This window comes from Pseudorca crassidens, chromosome Y (assembly GCF_039906515.1).
Source record: "Pseudorca crassidens isolate mPseCra1 chromosome Y, mPseCra1.hap1, whole genome shotgun sequence".
NCBI lineage: Eukaryota > Metazoa > Chordata > Mammalia > Artiodactyla > Delphinidae > Pseudorca > Pseudorca crassidens.
In genome coordinates, this window is record NC_090318.1 from 4,353,342 (window position 1) to 4,371,421 (window position 18,080).

The following is an 18,080-nucleotide window of genomic DNA, read 5'->3' on the forward strand; positions in this document are numbered from 1 at the left end:
AGGGGGACAGTAGTAGTCTTTCTTTATTCATTACAAATTACCTTTGGGGAAAAAAACCCTAGCACTTTTTTAATAGCAGGAAATAGGAAAAGGAGTTTGGAGATCTAGTTTTTAGAAATAGGAGTTCAATGAAGGACGTGACCTTGACAATCTTTTAGAATCCAGGAAAGGTGCAGAAGTTTGTCACAGAGTAAGAATAGGGAAATTAGGTGGTTAACTGTAAAGAGATACTCAAAAGCCACTGGTGGTCTAAATTCCGAAAAATGTTTAGAAGTTACGGCACTCAAAATGGTAAGAAAGTAGGTAAACAGCAAGTATTTAATCCATGTAATCATATAAACGGCTCAGCAGGGCTTGAATTGACAGCTGAGCCATGAAAAGTCTTAACCGTTTACTTGAAATATATTAAAACACATCCTTTCTGAAATTTAAATGGGGGGAAAGGGTCCCAATTTTGACTTGTAAAATACCTTCATTAACGTATGCTCACAAGCATAGATCGTCAAAGTATTCTACCCATTTCCCCTTCCTTGGGCTGTGCTCTATTTCTGGCTTTCAGAGAAAGAGAAGGATCCCGTGGCCTCAGTGGGCCCACAGCCTGCATTAGAAGCACGTCTGATATTTTGGGTCGCACTCTTCAGGGTCTACACACAAAAGCGATAAAATGAAATGCTGAGGCCATTCAAAGGCCCCAGTGGCTTGAGATGCTTACTGTAGAAGAAAGTGGGTTTTCAGTGGCCAGTAGGGATGAGGGTGAATTTCAGAAGGAGGGCTGACTTTCTTGTCTCATCAATGAGATATACTCTGCACTGTGGCTATTTGGAGAAACAAATAATTCTTATTCTAAATTCACAAAGCATGCCAGTACGTATACTCCCAATGAGCTTGAAATCTCTGCTTTGTACTTCGGTGAATTTCAAATAGATTATTTTTAAAAAGAGAACAATTTTTACCACCAAAGGAATCTGAAAGCACTGCCAGGTTTGAATTAACCAGGCTGTAAACGCATCCACGAAATAAGCCAGCGGAGACCAATGATTATGTTTTTCATACTTACCATGACATTGTCTTTCTAAGAAGATGCTCTTAAAAATGCCACCGTGGAAATCCACTTGATTTCTTTTCCATCTCAGCACATTTTTCCCTGTAAAAATAAAACAGAGAGAGAAAGACAGAGACAGAGACAGAGACAGACAGACAGAGAGACAGAGAGAGAGACAGAGAGAGAGAAATACACTCAGTGAAAGAGCTGGCGCCATTGTTTCAAAACCCTTGTTACATTCTTTCTAAGCTTTCTTTTGGGTAACTATAAAAACTAGCTAGTAGTGTCATAAAGTAATTCTTAACTGATTCCCTAACAATCCAAGCAACTAGTCAAGAAAGGGCACCGACACAGTTATGGCGAACTGTAGATTCTATACCCAACCAGTTGAGTCCACAGGCAATTAGAGAATTCAGAATAAAGCGAGACAGCTGGAGGTCGCCAATCTACGTCTCACCTGCTTTCACCTGGCCACCATTAACTTTTCGTCCAAGATGAATAATCAGTTTAGTCCGTGTCTACGTTCGATGTAGTTTATTTAAATTAAGAATTTAAAATCCCTGCACAATTTAATTTGCAAAAGCTGCTCACTGTGTTAGATGGCGTTTGTTTGCAAGAACTGATCCTCAGCCTGCAGAGATTTTTTTTTCCCCCCTTACAGCAGTGGGTCAGACGGGCAAGAGCCACGCTGCCTCGTTCTCTCGGCTCTCATCCGACAGAACGAGGCTCTAACTGACCAGTACTCATATTAGTACCAAGCACGTAAAGTCTTTGGGTTTCATAGCTAATGAGTCAGCCCCTTATTAAGTTGTAGGAAGGTAGGGTCATAGTCTGATTATGGTTTTGATAGAACATGTAGTTACTATTTCATAAATACTGTGTTTTAAAAAATTTTTATTGGTGTGTATAGTTGCTTTACAATGTTGCGTTAGTTTCTGCTGTACAGCAAAGTGAATCAGCTATACGTATACCTCTATGCCCTCTCTTTTAGATTTCCTTCCCATTTAGGTCACCACAGAGCACTGAGTAGAGTTCCCTGTGCTATACAGTAAATATTGTTGGTTAAAATATATTTGTGGAAATGACTTCACACGCACCAACAATCTTAACTGCATTCATTATTCCTGACCCTTCTACAGCCGCGCAGGGTACGTAGCATAGCATGTATTTTGCATTTAGGAAAACTGATATTCAGACGTTAGCTCACACGACACGTTGAAGCCATAAGGCAGAGTCAGACCTACGCCTATCCTGCGTTCAAAGACCACACGCTTTTCACAGAATCAAGCCGCCTCCTCGTCCAAATAGAATAGGAATTGTTATAACAGGTAACATGTATATGGTGTGTCAACCTTTAACATACCGTTTTATACGTGGACTCTCTGCTTATTTATTGATTTATTTGGCTACACGGCATGGCTTGCGGGATCGTAGTTCCCGGACCAAGGATGGCACCCGGGGCCCCCAGCAGTGAAAGCGCTGAGTCCTAACCACTGGACCGCCAGGTAATTCCCACACAGACTCTTTTTAATCTTCTCAGTGAGCACGAGAGGGAGCGTTATCTCCACTGTTTTAAAAAAGCGAAATCCGGGAGGTATTAGGGAACTGGCCGAGATCACAGAGCTCTCAAGAGTGGGGTAGGGCTCAAAGCAGGTAGTTCGGCGATCAGCCCACGTCGTCTCAGGTGGAGCCACTCATATCTCTTCTCTTCCCCACGCTCAGTCCCCACTCTGTGGGAATCTACACCTGACGCAGTTTTCATCAGGGACAAAAAGGTTATTTGGTATCAGGACCAAAGACAGCCTCACTGCATGAGTGATGCATACAGCGAACACTCACGTGATATTAGCTATTCTAACACTGCATGATTAATATCCCAACTTCGAAATTGGCTCTGTTTCTGTTTCACTTGATCAGAGGTCATATTTGGTTCACACCCACAGGTAATTGTCAAATTCACAGCTGCAAAGTTAACTAGGTGTGTGTCAGGAGAGGTCTACAGAAATTAGCGAGTTATGTCTGGTAGATGACTCTTTTCTGCCTTGGGACAGTGTTGAGAAACATGTATTTGAATTATTATCTTAGGGTGAGTTTTCCTTTGCCTCTTGGCTTGCTGGATTTCGTGTATGTGGTTTTTAGGTGCACAAGGGAGAGAGAAACATTCAGTAACTAGTATGTGCATGAGTTTCCTTTTTTTTTTTTTTTTTTGCAAATCTGATACTGATGGAACAAAATATTCACATCCTGTAGGGTTTAATTCACACGTCAGGAAAGATTCCATCCACCCTGCTTGCCTATCTCACCAACTCCACTTCTCTTACTGGGCCCTGGTCACTACCATCAACCCAGATTCCATAACCCAGCAGGACCCTAGGGGCCCTTCCCGGGACAGAGACCCCTCCCCCACATCTCCTGCTGCAGCTCCTCTCTGAAGTGCCTAGTGTATCTCATGCCTATTTCCTGAGTTTTTTCAGATGCTAAAAACCACCACATGGAAGAAATTAACTATCTGATGACCACTAGCACACAGCCCCCAGACCAACCGGCGCCCCTGTGACACTGCCCTGTGACCTCATCATCAACTAGTCGGAGAACTGTGTATAAGCTGAACACACACACCCTGGGATGCCCCTCCCTCACCGGGCCTTTAAAAATGGGTTGCCAAAAGTTGTGGGTTTTTTGGAGAGAAGCCACCTGGCTCCTTTCATGGCCCTGCAGTAAACCCCTGTCTGCTCCAAACTCCGAAGTTTCGGTTTGTTTGGCCTCACTGTGCATAGGGCAGACGAGTCTGTGTTCGGTAACAATTCTACTATTTTTCCTGCTATGCAAGGCGAAATACATTCTAATTTTTTTTTTATTATTATTGTTTCTTCTCAAAGGATAGCCCCACATGTGTGAATTTACAACATAACATTCTCCCAGACGGCTTTTGGTAGCAGCAACCTCCAAACACCAAAGGGTCAGAGAAGGGCAATGACCATTTATTACGCCCGCCTATTACGGCATTTTGCTGCTCATGACTCTGTTATCTAAGCAGAATGCTGATCGCTAACACTGACCTATGTTCAAGTAATCACGTGTTCATTTTTCTCATTTGTTTTCTGCTACATGATTCATGGGGGTCCATGAGGTAATAATAAGCTTTGCTTCATGTATCGGAAGCTAAGTTATAAGATAGAGTCCTGTGGCTAATAAGATATTTCAAAGGTTAAAGGCTCAGTTCTCTAGATTAAAACACTATTGATGTTACCAGTAAATTTGGGCTGGATGACCTACTACAGAAGTCCTGAAGACAGCTAAATATGATGACAGATAGCTGATTATTCGGAACTTAATAAGAAATTACATTTTATGATTTGTCTTCATGTGAAACTACACCCTACCGTATACAGACCATTTGTGAAGACTTACGCTATACTTAGTATGTTATCGACTCATCTATAAAAGCTTCTTGTAAAAACAAATATTGCCTGAGATGACAGATATTAAATACTCAAGGCAAACCAATATTTATGAGTTACCAATATATTAGCAAGCATTACCATAAATATCCTATGTCATTTTATTGGAATTTTACCATACAGAGAACACACTAGTCAAAGCATACAGACCTTTGGCAGAATATCGGACATAGAAGCTAAGAATGATCTATTCCACGCTACGACAATGTTTCAAAGAAGCCTCTCCGTATAAGTTCACCTTTACAACTAAAGACTTGGGGTTTCATAGAGACACTCACAGCCATTCCAATTCGCCCTGGGTAGGAGGTCAAACAGATACCTAGAACATAAGGTGAAAGTGTATAAATATTTTCATAAAGGAGGACACTGACGGAGTTAGGACTCTTCAATAGGTTACGAATATGATTTTATTCTCTGGTCCCTAAATAATGTACAGTAAACTCTGTCTAGAAATCCTAAGATATTTCACTTCGCGAATGTGCGTTGAACACAGGCTGTGCACAAGGTATGAGGATAGAAAAGAAATTCCAGAGATGAATGTGGCACAGTTCTTGTTCTCAAGGAGCTTGCGGTCTCCTGGCGGAAAACGTCATCAAGGCGAGGACTTAGATATAATTGCAGGAGCTCCGGTATCCAGAGATAAAGGAATAGAGAGGGCCATGCTCAGAAGAGGTAGCAGCTCTGGGAAACTCTTAGCATATGGCATGGAAGATGGCTTTGAAGGAGGAGAGAGAGGAGGCCCACGTTTGTCAGGGGGAAAGAAGGAGATGGTAGCTACACTAGACTCTCCAGGGTCCTCACGAAGTCTGTGCCAGGATTACACCTAAGGGGTCCCAAGGTTTCGACAGCACTCATGACCAGGGTCTGCATCTAGCCCTGCACACACATACACAAAAACAGGAAAATCTAAACTTCTTTTTAAAACCTAAAGATATTTCAGAGGTATTTTAACTTAAAAAAAAATAAAACTACTATCATTTATCATTTATTTAGTTGTCTTTTGAGTCACAATGACCTGCTAAGTTTCTAAAAGAAAAATGGGAGAAATAAGTTTAATTTTGATAGACGTTCATGAGTAGCTAAAAAAATAAAATAAAATGCACGCTCAGATGGGAAGAGGACTTATCGGTAGGTTTTTAGCAGGGCTGTCCTGGATATGTCTAGAGTATATATAAATGTTCCAATTAACATAAATCACTTGAACTTGCACCCAAATTTATCTAACCCAGACTTTATCTTTCTCTCAAACAGAACAATCTTCCAAACCACATTCATTTTTGAAAAGATGCATATTTAATAAAACATCTGTTTTCTGTCTTGGATTTGCTCCCAATTTTATGCAATGCTCAAATTGTTTAATTTTTAGCATTAGGAAAATCCGGGGGGTGGAGAGAAACAGAGAAAAATTTTCCTGAGAAGTTAAAGTAAGTAACTGAAAATACAGATAATCCACTTTACACAGTTCTACTCCTCCCGAATCACCCCAGAATTCGGATGAACTCTCAAGAAATTCATTTCCTGTCCACGTTTCTAATTTTGATGCAAATCTTTACAACAAAATTAAAAAGTACTAATGTCATCATCCAGTGAACAGTGGAAACAAACAGCGCCACAGACTATATTTACAGCTTTCGTGTAAGACTTAAACTAGTCAAGGTCCAAAATCCTTAACATTCCTAAAATGTATGCCTCGAAATTTTCTAGGCGTGGACTAGAATGGGAAACTTTTCTATGACACTGTCTTTAAAAGAAAAAAATACAGAAAAAAAATGTGTACAAATTCTAGGGATGTGGATACTGGCAAAGATTTTAAAAGATAAATAGGCATTTAGAAACAAATCACGTACGTACGTTGAATGACCCATACGTTTCAGTAAATCATGCTAGCCTATAACCAACCTGAACCATCAAGGAAGAGCCCATCTTCCCATAGATGAAAGACCAGCTCCTCCGACCACAAACTGATTCAATAATCAAAGGTGTTCTCTCAGTCTCTCTGACTTGGCTACATGTCTCAAAAAACTGTGATGCCTCGGGTGCTAACACTTGCTAACACGCAAGATTTGATATTCTCATTCCCTCAATGAATATTTATAGACTGCCTAACAACTGCTCATTTCTTCAACAAATACCCAATGAGTACCCCATCTAGGCTGGACTCATGAAACACACGTTTTAAGGAAAAGCCGAAAAACATTTAAACACACACCACGCGTGGTCAAAAAGGAAAAATGCAGTCGAGTGTGGGTGAGCACAGAGAAGGAAGTAAACAGCAGATGAAATAGGAAAAGGACAGAGCATGCAGCCCACTCGGAGTGGGAAGAGGGCAGGGGGAGTGGCACAGGCCGTGTCCTAATTTGCTTAGTTGGAAACCGAAAGACAACTGGTAGACCAGCAGCGCAGTCATCAGAGAACACTGCAGGGTGGAGCTTGCAGGTAGGTAGGAAGCTCATTCTGTGCAAAGCCAGACAGGTCACTGCAAGGAATCTGGAGTGAATGCTAAGCATAATAGGAAGCCATTCTTTGTGAAATATTTTAGGCTGACAAGGAGGAACATAAGGTCAAAGATAAATGATCTGAAAAGCCTGCCCCTAGTGGCTGTGTGCCTCTATTTTAAGGCACATTCGATGCTTCATTAACTTATTTTGCAAACATCTCTAGAGGCAGGTACTCTCGTATAACCCTCTTAACAGAGGAGAAAACAGAAACGTGAAAATATCAGCTACTGCAATTCACACAGCTAGGAAGTATCAGGTGGTCTGGCTCCTCTGGTGGAAACTGGTGAGTACCAAAGAGGACTGCCAATAATGCGTGTCAAAGTGAGTGAGTGGAGGGCTTCCCAGATGGCGCGGTGGTTGAGAGTCCGCCTGCCGATGCAGGGGACACGGGTTCGTGCCCCAGTCCGGGAGGATCCCACATGCCCCAGAGCGGCTGGGCCCCTGAGCCATGGCCGCTGCGCCTGCGCGTCCGGAGCCTGTGCTCCGCAACGGGAGAGGCCACAACAGTGAGAGGACCGTGTACCGCAAAAAAAAAAAAAAAAGGGAGAGTGGAAGAGAATCGTGGCCCCATGTGATAGACAAAGGGTGGTTATGTGTGAAATAGTGGAAAATATACATACAAGTCCTGCCCCCTGTTCTACCACGGAGCTCCTAAGACCCTTGTAATTTCCCAAGTGACAAGAACACTAGCAGCATCTTTTGTTCTACTATTTGGTCTTTGCCTCTGGTTCCTGACTCAGAGCTCCTAAGTCGCTTGGAATTTCCTGGGCGACAGGAGTGTGTTTTGTTCTAATGAGATGACTCCTGGTGGGGTCCTGGGTGGCTTCAGGATGGGGGCTGGGCACCACAGAGTCCAAGCCATAGTGAGAAGCCTGGAACTTTCGGCCTCACCGTCCACACTCTGGACAGGGAGATGGGCTGCAGGCTGAGTCCCTGATCGGTAAAGCCCACGTGACGAAGCGTCCATGAAAATCCCCAGAGTTCAGGGTGCTTCCTAGTTGGGGAACACATCCCCACGCGGAGAGGCTGGTGCACCCCAACTCCGCGGGGACAGGAGCTCCTGCCGTCAGGCTCCTTCCACAGCTGGCTTTCTGGATCTCTTCATCTGGCCGTTCATCTGTATCCTGTATCCTAGCCTTCATTATGAAATAACCGGGAAAGCGTTAAGGAAACGTTTCCCTGAGTGCCGTGAACTGTTCCAGCGAATGATGGAATCCAAGGAGGAAGTTCTGAGACTCTCCGATGTACAGCCAAGTGAGAGGAAAGTTGTGGGTAAGCTGGGGACCCACTGCCTGCACTTGGCTTCTGAAGTGTGGGTAGCGGGGGGCCATCCTGTGAGTCCTTAATCTGTGGAGTCTGTACGAACTCCATATTAGTGTCAGACTGAACTGAATCACAGGACACCCAGCTGGTGTCACAGAGAAGAGCTTGGTGTGCAGGGACCCGTGGGGGAGGGGGGAACACCACACACATCTGTTGTCAGAAGTATTGTCGACTCTGTGAGTAAAAGAATCTCAGGAGAGTTTTTCCCAAGCGGTATGGGAGAGGGGAATACAAGAGCAAAAAGTAGAGACGTGGCGGTCTGCGGGGTGGAAGGCACTGTTAACCAGGAGTAGGTACCAACCTATGCGGGATGGTCTGGAAGCTGGACCTTAAGGAGCAACGTGAACTGAAGAACTCAGAAAAGCTAAGTAAAGGAATGGAGAGGCAGGAGAAGAAAGCCAGAGAGGAGAGTTTTGGAATGCAAGGAAGGATGAAGTCCCTTAGCGGAGGGTCAATGAACACGCCAGAGGCTACAGAGAAACTCCAAGGAGGAAGAGGGCTTTGTTGAGCGGTCAGCCCCTCCAGAGGGCAACTGATGGGGTCCAGGTGTGCTGTCTGGAAAGAAAGCAGAAGGGATGTGAGGGTAAATAAAGAAATGTTTCTTCTTAAGAGTCCCTTCAGGGCATATGTGTCAGGGCACCAACAGGATTTTGGAAAGACGATTAGAGCCGCTGAGAAGGTCTTGATAATGAAAATGTCAGACCAGTTTCAAAAGGAAAAGACTATCAAGAGAATAGGTAGGATTAGGGACTTTCCTGGGGGTCCAGTGGTTGACTCTGTACTTCCACTGCAGGGGGCGTGGGTTCGATCCCCGGTCAGGGAACTAAGATCCCACGTGCCGCAGAGCGTGGCCAAAAAAAAAAAAGAAAAAGACAAAGAGAGAGAGAGAGAATAGGTAGGATTAAAAAATGATCATCTGGGACTTCCCTGGTGGCACAGTGCTTAAGAATCCGCCTGCCAATGCACGGGACACGGGTTCGAGCCCTGGTCCGGGAAGATCCCACACGGCACGGAGCAACTAAGCCCGTGAGCCACAACTACTGAGCCTACGCTCCAGAGCCTGTAAGCTACAATGACTGAGCCCGTGCACCTAGAGCCCGTGCTCCGCAACAAGAGAAGCCACCGCAATGAGAAGCCTGCGCACCGCAACGAACAGTAGCCCCCGCTCGCTGCAACTAGAGAAAGCCCGCGTGCAGCAACGAAGACCCAACGCAGCCAAAAATAAATAAATAAATTTATTTAAAATAAATAAATAATGATTATCTTTTACAGTCTATCCATTTCATTCTAATCACCAAAAACAGCACGTTCCCCATCAGTGTCATCGACGTGAGGATATTGCATCTGACAACGATGAGCTCCTCCTTGGCTTCGAGCCTTCTCTCTTCCCTTTGTTAAAGTACCTAAAATATCACCCCAACTTCCGACAGTTACTTCCTTGGCTTGTTCTCTGTCCAACAGGAGGCCAGGTCCCGTCAATACCATATTCCCAGCGCCTCTGAGGAATGTGAAAGCTTCTCCATTGCTGCAGTCTCTGCCATCATTCCATCTTAATGTACATTATTAGCCTGATGTCTTCAATGTCTACCTACACTGCTCCCTGCCTCAATCATATTCACCAGCACCAAGGTGGCGTTCCATAAATGATTCCACGCTGCTGAAGCCCTGACAGGGCTCTCCACAGCCTACAGAAGAACATCCATTGGCTTGACCATTGGGTTCCACCACCTACAATGCTCTGATTTCAGTTTAATCGTCTGTACCCAACAACAGGCACTTGAAAGCGCGCTCAGCCCATCCCTTCACTCAACACTTGCTGCGTCCACGTGTTCACCCACTGTCCCCTTTGCCCTTCTGAAAAACTCCTCTCCATCCTCTGAGATGCAGCTCACAAGCTGTCTCCTTTGGAAAAGCTTTGGTGCTAGCCTAGCTCCCAAGGTGTATCAACACCCTCCCGTTGACCCCTTCCCCAATGTACCTGGTCTGGACTGTGTGACCGGTAGCATGCGGCAGAAGGGATAATGTGTCTCTTCCAAGGCCAAGGTATCAAAGACTACGGCAGGTACTAGGATTCCTCTCAGCCACTCCGTCTTACCCTCCCTTCTCTCACTGCCCAGAAAGCTACTGCCAATGCTGTGTGACCAGCCCTAAGGTGAGGTCCACAGGACAGCTAACTGAAGCCCTCTGCTGATGGTCACACACGTGGGGCTCTCTTATGCCTTCAAAGAACTACATCCCTGGTCCGCAAGCGGACGGCAGCATCCTGAGAGGCCCTGCATCAGAACCACCCAGCTATGAAGCTCTTGAATCCTTGACTTACAGAAAATGTATGAGATAAGACACACTGGCAGTTTGGGGTCATTCTTCAAGCGGCCACAGGCAAATACGGAACTGTCCTACGTGACACCAGTTCTCTAGTGGAAAATAAGATTCTATACTCGCAAGGTCTGTGTGTTTTCCCTTCTCACGGCATGTAGGATGTGCCTGCCTTGTGGTGTAGGTGTTTTCAAGGATTATTTTGTCTTCTCTACTAAGAATGTGATCTCGCTGGGGTCAGGTCAGGGGTTGAATTTTATCAGTGTTTCTATGTTCTCTGGTATCTAGCACAGTGACCTTCTCCAAATAAGATGTGAACACATGGCTAGCAAATGAATGAATGGATGGATGAATGAATGGTGAGAAATGAAAGGTGAGAAACTCTATTCAGTTTCTCACTCTCTGAAGGAGGAAGAGCTCCACACAGCCCAGAATGACCAGAACTTTAAGACAGAAAGTGCTCTCGGGTCCCTGAAACGGGAAACAATCACTGTCTTCAAGTTCCTCTGCTGTATTGAATTACGAGCCAAGGATTTGGAGGCCATGGAGGAATAAATAACGTCTAGCCTCTGATGAGGTTTTATGGTGGTCATTATTAATCCTTACACCCCTCACGGTCCACAGCACATGGCAGACGTCCAATAAATATGCATGGGCTTGAACGGTCCGGGGACCTGAGAACGTAAAGATAACCTGTAAATCCAGAGCGAGCCTGAATGCCAAAAGCCAACGAGGAGACCTAGAGATTTTAATGCCACCTTCCGAACAGGAAAGACCAACGTGGGAGGTGGCCGTCAAAAATCAAACAGGATGTCTGTGGACACGCAACCCGAAAGGACTGGAAGGCAGCGGTCCTCACCGTGTGACCCCTGCACCAGCAGCAGCAAGTTCACGTGGGAACATATTGGGTCCCACCTTTGATCTGGCGACTCGGAAACTCAGATGCGTGGATCGCAGGGGTCTGTGTTCAAGAAGCCTCCCAGGGGCTACTGGTGCTGAATTTGGAGAAACCCTGCATTCCATCATCTGCTCCAAAGGCAATAAAGATTTAAGACTTGAAGTCTTCTTCCAGGAATAATCTGAAATCAGATTAGAAAATGGATGGGAATTGATCCCCAGGCCACAGACCTAAGGACACAGCAATCAGGCAAAACCAGGAGACCAGAAGCCAACTCTTTCATCCACATCACTTAGGTTTTTTCAGCACCTGCTCTGAACCCTACCTGCTTCTGTCCCTCAAGTCTTCCCCTCTCCCACCATCCCTTCAAGACCCTCCCAGTTGGTGGTCTCAGTTCCTTCCGAAGACGTCCCGTGAACCAGACCTAAGGCGGCATCCCCCACCAGGGACCTTCCCGTTCTCCTGGCTCTGTACACACTGACTTTGCTACCTTCATTAAAGGAATGATGTCACCTGCACGTATGTCATCACCTGAGAAGCGTCATGCTCCTCCAACAGACCACGTTATCCGTGACGGAGCTGGTGTCTCCCTCTTACCTACCGACCACCACGGCAAGTCCAGAGCCTGCCAGGCATCAGACACTCAGTGCCCCGGGGATTAAACATACGATCGTGCTTCTAAAGGTTCTGGCATGCATGCCGACTGGGAGGTTTTTAAAGCTCCCGTCCAGCCACTTTATAAAGGTCAAGAAATACCTCCTCGGGGAGAAGAGAAGAGAGGCCTGAATAGCTGGACAGTATGTCACGCCGTGCACACGGGCAGGGGAAAGACAAAATGCGTGCTCTCTCGCTTAACTGTTTACAAAGCAAAGCTACAAGCGGGAGATGTACTGAGGCAAACGGGCGTGGGGCCCTGGATTTCCCCAGCGCCGGGCACAGCAGAAAAAGAGGCGAAGACGAAATACGACGAATCGCCCCTCCCTCCACTTTCAGTTTAGTGCCATTTCGATTTTCTAACGTAAGTGCCACCCTATGCTTCACGATCCAGGCTTTGGACAGGTTACGTGTCACTCAGAGGTCCATCCCTCTGAATTCGCTTTATTTTTTTTCCTTTTATTTATTTATTTGCTCTGTATTTTTTTAATTTTATTTTATTGGAGTATACCTGATTTACAATGTGTGTTACTTTCAGGGGTACAGCAAAGTGAATCAGTTATACATAGACATGTATCTATTCTTTTTCAGATTCTGTTCTCCTATAGGTCATCGCAGAGTATTGAGTAGAGTTCCCTGCGCTACACAGTAGGTCCTTATTAGTTATCTATTTTATATGGAGTAGTGTGTATATGCCAATATGCATTTGTTTTAAATGACACAATTCTGAGTTGCAAACCCCCTCCCCTCCCAGTTTGCCTCTGACGTTTCACCAGGTCACAAAGAAGTTTCCTGAGAAAAATCCCTGACGCCTGTGGGCTCGCTAATTATGGTGTAAAATGAGCTGTATTCACATCAAAAGGCTTAATTACAATGACCATGGCTCTCGATTCAGGTGGAATTCGAATGGGAAAGGACATGGAGATGGGCCCCACCCACGCACTTTACAGTTGAGGGGCAGGAACTTGTTTCCCTTCCAAGAACTGTGATTAAAAAAGGGGATCCCATGCTGTCTCAGCAGGTGTGATGCTGTGAGAGGATGCGGCAGCATCCTTAAAATCTGGATGAAATGGAGGTGATCGTGGGAGACAAGTATCCCCCCGCACCGAACCCCCCGACTGGAGGAATGTATCGGAGAGACAGGACCAGGCTGAAAATAGGCACAAAGCTGGCTGAGGGGTCTGCACTTCTCAGCTCTACCCCAACGGGCTGCGGCAGTTTGGATAAATCCTACAGAGAGCTTTGCATGCTGGTGTATGAGATTCCTCAGGTTGCTGTAACTAAGGGCCACAGGCTTGATGGTTTAAAACAACAGGAATTTCTTCTGGAAGCCAGAAGTCCTGAATCAAGGTGTCCCAGGGTCTCCCGCCTTTTTGAAGGCTCCCGGGGAGGGTCCCTCCTGGTCTGCTCTAGATTCAGGTGGCTGCTGGCCATCCTTGCTGTTCCTTGGCATGTAGCTGGGTCCCTCCAGTCTCTGCTTCAGCGCTCACGTAGCCGTCTTCTCCCCCTGTGACCCTGCCTTCACTCTGGCTCCCACTACGCGTGCCTGTGTCCTCTCGCAGCAGTTTTCCCTCTTAAAAGGACCCCAGTCGTACTGGATCAGAGCCCACTTCGACGACCTCATCTTCGTTACATCTGCAAAGACTGTACTTTCAAGCTCACATTCTGAGGTCCTCAGGGTTAGCAATGCATCACATCTCTTGGAGAAACACAGTTCAACCCACCATACTGGGTTTATTTGTAAAATGAGATGGTCGGGCTCATGAATTTTTGGCTTTAGTTTCTAAGTGTTAAACCTGAAAAGAAATTCATGAACACTGCTCTAGTTCTCTCTTTCTCTCTCCTCCTCTCCTTCCCTCCCTCCCTCCCTCCCCGCACCGCACCTCCCGCACACATTTGGAATTGTGGAATAGGAACACTCTGATGACTGGCTGGATGTATTTACCTTCAACCAGGTACTTACTGTATTTTTTATACAAAACCCACCTTCTACACGTTTGCATGAAGCCAGAATGTGTGCTCTCTGCAGAATTCACATCCACACATGTATCCACGAGAAATGTCAGGATAACTGTCACCAGATTGCACGTGGGAACCACATACGTACAGGCATCAAAAGCTCTTTGCAATAAGTGCATAATAAATTCACTTGTCCTTGTCTCGTTGTACTTTCCTGGAGCCCAGCTTCTTCACCTCTTTCCTTGTGGAGCAGACACTTATTTTAAGTCTGTTCCATTGATTAATTTGAACATGGTAGCCATGGCATCAACATCTCAACCATATAACCCAGTCTTAAAAATGCAGACAGGGAAAAGTAAAACATTTCTATTTAGGAACTATGAAATGAATACAATGAAATACTATTCATTGTAGCAAACATAAATACTGAAGAAATGTGTAAGGAAGAAAGAACAGCCTACATCTCCACAATCTAATTTTACAGAATCAAACTCTTAGTCATTAGTTAGGGTACCTCATCCATTCTTTCAGGAACAATTATGGAGTTGATATCAGCAGTTTAAATGAAGCAAGACATCTGAATAAAAATCGCTGTTTTTGCATAATCCTTTTATCATAAAAAATGTAGACGGTGCTCATTTATTACTGAAATTTAAAACAATAATACAAAGCAACCTATTATGCAGTCATTTATGACAAATCTTACACTGCCTTCTTTGGGGTGAGTGATATTAACTCTGAGCCTCTAATGTTAACAATACATTTCTCAAAAACACAATCTTCCATACAAATCCATCCTGTATTCACTCATAGAATATTAACTCTTCTTATGTCGAAGGATCTAATTTTAATCCATCAATGCAACAGTTCAGAAAACATAACACCATTTTCAAGGAGTCTGAAATTCTCTGCACCGAACGTTTCTACCGTTTCCACTGATGTCAATAACTTCTCAATAACGGACAGCGCTCACCAACTTGTGCTCATCTATAGAACTGCAAATCACATTCTGGGCGTCAAGGGTTCACATACTGTCTCCCCATCTACTGAGCTTTCCAACTGCAATGCGATTTTGCCCAATTTTAGATAAGCTAGCTGCATTTATCTCGGCCCTTTGCTCTGAAAGATACCTATCGAGGATTTTTCTGTTCTTGTTTTCTGTTTTTATTTGCTCGAAAGCTCTCCCTTACATAAATCAATTCCGTCTTCCTCTGTGATAAAGTGCACGATAATCACTATCCCCAAACATCACCCTCATTACAGCCGACACAATTCACAAAGTCGACTCTGTATGAGAAAAGAGCTTCCAAAATAATACGGTTACTACCTCTCATGGGGAATAGTTTGCCCAAGTGTTCTGATCACACCCAGCACACATATGGGCTAACAGAATCCCAAAGACAATGAAATTCCCTGTGTAAAAACTCATTTTACAACAGAGGTCCTTCACTCTGATGCATTTTTACCCCCAGGGGACGGATGTGTCACTGACACCTCGAGGCTTGAGGGACGCGACTAAGCATGTGACAAGGCACAGGCCAGCCACCTACAAAAACGAATTAGCCACCCCAGTATCAAGAGCACCCAGGTGCGTACATCTTTCATAAGAAAGGTGTATTCCTGCCATATCTGAGTAAATCAAATCACATTTTAAATATTACACGGCACCTACTAGATGGCAAAATTCTCTAAAGCATCCTTCTGCAATAGACTCCAATGATCTTCTACCAACGGTGGTTTAACATCCCTAATCTATGTTATGGGAACTTGGGTTTATGAAGCGTGTGCGTGTGCGCACACACACACACACACACACAAACGTACAAATATGTGTAGGGCATATCTTGCTGTTTCTTGCAAGACCATTTTTTAGAAAGGTTGATATGTCATTCATTTTATTTTGCTCTATAAGTTAAATATCTAGTATCATTTTTCTCAAATATGCAGTCTTTTACCGAAAGGGTCTATGCCATTGCGCTAAAGGATGAAATAAACTTAGAAACAAAGAGCACGACGGTAGTTGCCAGGGGCTGGGGGGTTGAGGAAGTGGGAAGATGGTGGTCAAAAGACACAAACTTCCAGTTAGAAGATGAATAAGTCCTGGGGTCTAACGTACGGCATGGTGGTTCTAGTTAACAATAATGTCTTAGACATTTGAAAACTGTTGAGAGTAGATCTTCAGTGTTCTCACCACAACAAAAGACGTGGTAATCATATAGCACGACCGGGGTGTTAGCTAATGCTAGGGCGGTAATTATTTTACAATATATAAGTGTATCAGACCATCACATAGTACACCTTCCACTTACGTTATGTATCAATTATATCTCAATAAAATGGTGGGGGGAATAAGGATGAAACAAACCAAGAGTGATGCGAGACCATCTTGGTCAGACACCTGCGCCTAAACTGTCTTAATCTGGGGCATAACTATGGCAGCATGAGAATGATGTCCAACTATAATTGTGTAGATTAGGTTGCTACTGCTTAGTCTTTATTTTTGTAAATGTGATACGTAACACGGACTTCAATCAAACTGATATAACTCCGTTAAGTATGAGTTGGCAAAGGGGAAAAAATTGCAGGGGTGTGTGTGTGTGTGCGCCTGTGTAATGATGGAACAAAGGTTACCCTCCCCCTCTCTCCATCTTTGCCTGTCCTCAGTACTATGGGTACCAGATTAAATGAGGTCCAGTAAGCCCAGAGGGCACACACACACACCTGGCCATATTTACACAGCTTTCCTTCTGGGGACAGCACAGCCTCACGTAAGGCAGGCTTCCTCCCTAAGGAGCTGGTAAGCTAAGACCAAGTGTTACGGAAAACACTCAGGTTCTTTTAAAAATAACTTGAGTACTCCATTTTGCTGAATCTATAACCTACTTTCATAGAGAGTAAAAAGAAAGAGCAGTTCCTTCAGGAAGAATTTGCATGAAAATGATGGAGAGGAACACAAGCTCATGAAAAGAAACTCGAAAGATAAATCAACCTACTGAGATGCACAGACCTCGGGTGAGCTAGCAAACTAGTAAAAAAAAAAAAAAATCATCTTTGACTTTTATGACTTGATGGTGATACTGAGGAATTGTTGATAATTTTAGGAGTGGTAAAGATAGAACGGCTATGTGGGAAGAAATTACTTCTTTTATTTTAAAGCAATATACTGACATCGTGAGATGAATTACACAGTGCCATAATGAGAATGGGGGAAAAGGATGGGCTTAAATAGGAACGCTTAGGTTAGGCATTCATAATTGTTAAGGGTGAGTGATGGGTACATGGGATTCATTATTCCATTTCATTTCCTTTATTTCTTGCAAGTACTTGAAATCTTCCACATTAAAAGATTCCATAAGATTTCAAGAACACACAAAAGTTTTTTCTTAAAAAAAAGACAAAAGAAAAAATGTTTACGAATCAAAACAATATACACGAATCTACAAAATAAGTAATGCCCCTTTGATGAAGAATGTGGGATTGATATAGATGGCTTTGAAAATAAGTTATAGGTGCAAAACTATATAAACCTGTCAAAAAATAAGGAAACTGCATATAAATCAATGAAGTTAGAACACTCACTCACACCATACACAAAAATAAACTTAAAATGGCTTAAAGACTTAAATTTAAGACATGACACCATAAAATTCCCAGGAAAAAAAAAACATAGGCACAACATTCTCTGACATAAACATAAACTGTAGCGATGTTTTCTTTGGTCAGTCTCCGAAAGCAAAATAAATAAAAGCAACAATAAACAAATGGAAACTAATCACACTTAAAAGCTTTTGAACAGCAAAGGAAACCACAGACAAAATGAAAAGGCAACCTACAGAACTGGAGAAAACATCTGCAAATGATGTGACTGACAAGAGCTTATTTTCCGAGATAAACAGCTCATACAACTCAATAACAGAAAAACAAACAAC

At 44.0% G+C, this 18,080-nt stretch overlaps 1 protein-coding gene across 5 annotated transcripts in view; it reads right to left on the reverse strand.

Annotated features, from left to right (window-relative positions):
* The window catches only part of LOC137217802 (neuroligin-4, X-linked), a 344,507-nt gene that overhangs the window by 304,483 nt on the left and 21,944 nt on the right, over positions 1–18,080 (reverse strand). For 4 of the 5 annotated variants that reach the window (XM_067724760.1, XM_067724764.1, XM_067724762.1 and 1 more), the window contains exon 2: positions 1,058–1,144. The gene's annotated coding sequence lies outside the window, so the exon portion shown is untranslated. Of the gene's footprint in view, positions 1–1,057; positions 1,145–4,653; positions 4,823–18,080 lie in introns of all 5 variants that reach the window. The other variant, XM_067724761.1, reaches the window with a different exon arrangement.